The sequence below is a fragment of the Mus caroli genome, unplaced genomic scaffold (assembly GCF_978045245.1).
Source record: "Mus caroli unplaced genomic scaffold, Mus_caroli_1 scaffold_13, whole genome shotgun sequence".
Lineage (NCBI taxonomy): Eukaryota > Metazoa > Chordata > Mammalia > Rodentia > Muridae > Mus > Mus caroli.
In genome coordinates this window covers 76,399,497-76,402,360 of record NW_028227268.1, presented here as the reverse complement: position 1 = coordinate 76,402,360, position 2,864 = coordinate 76,399,497, and the positions used below count along the sequence as shown (strand labels likewise).

Here is a 2,864-nt window from a genome sequence, read left to right as displayed (position 1 = left end):
GACTTTGGGTAATTTACTTACATTAAGCCTGCAAGAATTAAGGAAGGGATAGTAATAAAATGCTAATGAGGCAGAAACTAACTGCTAATGACTTCGGTGAGTGACACAAGTGTTATCTGCAGACACTGGCCAGGAGTGTGTGTGTGTGTGTGTGTGTGTGTGTGTGTGTGTGTGTGTGTGTGTAGGGGGTGGTATTCCTGACATCATCCAGTAACTCGAGGCTCAAAGCTAATTGTCCTTTTGTTTTTAAGCAGAGAATGAAATGGAAACAAACTCATAATCACAAGCAAAGGGAAAAACTTACCTTTGTGTGCTGGGCAAGATGATCCACTATTTGGAAGTACTGTGAGGGAGCTTGTGTCTTTAGGACAGAGCAATGTCTAACACATAGACCGAGGAAGGGAAAGGAAAGTTTGATGGAAGAGATTAATGATCTAAGATTTGCTGTGGATGGCTGGATTCAAGTGGATCTGGAATTTTAGATCGAAGGTTTGGGAGGGATGGGGAAAAAAAGAGGATATGCAGAGAGGAGCGTAAGGGATGTCAGGAGTCCTATGCGATGTCCTGATAAAGGCAGTCATGAGGTGCACACGTTCATTCAGTGAACCTAACAAAGGCAAGGCTGTAGGTATCAAAGGTTATAGATATTGATAAACTAGCCCACCTTCATCTTAGGCTTGAAAGCCATCTATCTTATAGTAAAAACAAACTAGTTTTCATTCCTCTTTATGATTAAATATCTGTTTCTTAAAGATTGGACTATGCCCTACATAAAACCTTAACTACAAATGTTTCTATATTGGTTGCTCCAGGAACTGGCAACCATGTTTTTGTTTAGAAAGGTTAGTATGACCACCTGTTGTTATGACCACCTTATGACCACCTTACAAGCATGTCTTTATATCAGGAGGTCATTATGACAGCTTGTTTTTCTTATGTTCTGACTCTGTTAACCCTGCCTATGTTTTCCTCTCATCCAGTGCTTACCTTTTGACTGCACATTACATGGACAAAAATGCTTGCTTTAATTAATTGCTCACTTTAATAATTTGGCCATGATGATTTGCGTTGACGGTCTCTCTTTCTCGTCACATCTTTGGGATTAATAATCTCCCTCTGCTTTTACAATGGGACATGCTGTATCCTTCTTAGTTTTGATCACTACCTGTAGGCTTCAGCTCCAAGTCACCTCCTCATATCCTCCTATATCCTTTCTTCTTCATTTCTCTCCCCACTCAATTCCTCTCCCTGCCCTCACTCCTGCATTTCCCTTCCTCTGTCCCTTCATTCTTTTATAGCTGAAAATTAAATCCGCGGTCTGTCTCTACTAGGCAAGTTCTCTTCCACTGAGCTGTGTTTCCAGCCTTTCCCCACAGTCTTCCATATTCAAAAGGATTTGCATTTTGTTGAGATGGAACACTTGCATCTTATCCCCCCTCCCCCATACCTTACCAACTGTAATTACCTCACTTCCCTTGTTAAATTCTAAAGTCAGTCACTATAATCAGTAATGTCTTCCTTCCACTCCACTCACCTTTACTTCCTCCTCATGACGCCTCTGTGCTTTCTAACTTACAAGTTTCACTGTAGTGATCTTTAGCTTCCTCGGTTAAATTTACTTACATACTTTATTGTTTTTGTAGTAGTTTTGAATGAGGACCACTTTCACAATTTTTTTTTCCCTCATGAAACTTGTTACTGATGTGCAGAAAAGTTCCTGAGTCATGCATCTTGATTTTTGTGTGTGTGGCTGCTTCACATTATTTGCTTATTGGTTCAAAGTGTGTTTTGGGTGGAGTTAAGATCTTTCTATGTACAATGGTGTCATCTCCAAATGGCTGACCTCTTTACTTCCTATTTGTGTGTATATGTTTTTATTCTCTTCTTTAATTGCACTGTCTAAATGTCTCATGTTCCATGGAACCAGAACAGTGAGAGGAGATGCCCTGGGCTCATTCCTTACCTTAGAAGAGATGCTTTCGAGTTTTTCATACTCATGAATGGTGATGGCTGTGGGTTTGTTACATACAGCCCTCATTCCCCCCCGCCCCCGGGACCAAAACCAGTCTTTATTGGCCTCGGCTACTTGAGGGGGATGAATCGGGAGGAGTGGGTGGCACCGATCCCGGGCCGGCTGTGCTTCACAGGTTTGTAGGTGATGGAGAACTCGCCCAGGTAGTGGCCGATCATCTCTGGTTTGATCTCCACCTGGTTGAAGATCTTGCTGTTGTACACGCCTACCATGCTACCCACCATCCCGGGCAGGATAATCATGTCCCTCAGGTGCATCTTCACCACCTCGGGCTTCTCCATGGGTGGCGCTTCTTTCTTGGCCTTTCTCAAGCACTTGAGCAGTGAGTGCTGCTTCCACTGAAGACCTCGGTTCAGGTGCCGCCTCTGGCAGGCGCTGTACAGCTGCATCAGCTGCTCATAGGACATGTCGAGCAGTTGGTCGAGGTCTACTCCACGGTAGGTGAACTTGCGGAAGGTCCGCTTCTTCTGCTCTACTTCGGCCATCTTGGCGGTTACTCGGAAAAGCACAGCCCTCATTTTTAAGAAATGAAGTACATTCCTTTTATTCCTAACTTGTTCAGAGCCTTGATTATGAATGATTGTTGAATTCTGTCAATACTATTTCTGCATATACTGAGATGATGATGTGTGATTTTCATACTTTATTATCTTGATGTGACACATTTATTTTTTATTTTTATTATTTTTGATGTGACACATTTATAACAGGGGCTCTTAATACTTTATGGAAATACCACTGAGTAATATGGGGCCACTGCTTCAGCTCTGACATCAGAAACACACACACACCACCACCACCACCAACAACAACAACCACAACAAAATTATCC

General features: G+C 42.6%; 1 pseudogene; it reads right to left on the bottom strand.

The window, feature by feature from the left end:
• Window positions 1-2,055: 2,055 nt before the first annotated feature.
• LOC110306065 (small ribosomal subunit protein uS19 pseudogene) lies at window positions 2,056-2,517 on the bottom strand (annotated as a pseudogene).
• Window positions 2,518-2,864: the final 347 nt, after the last annotated feature.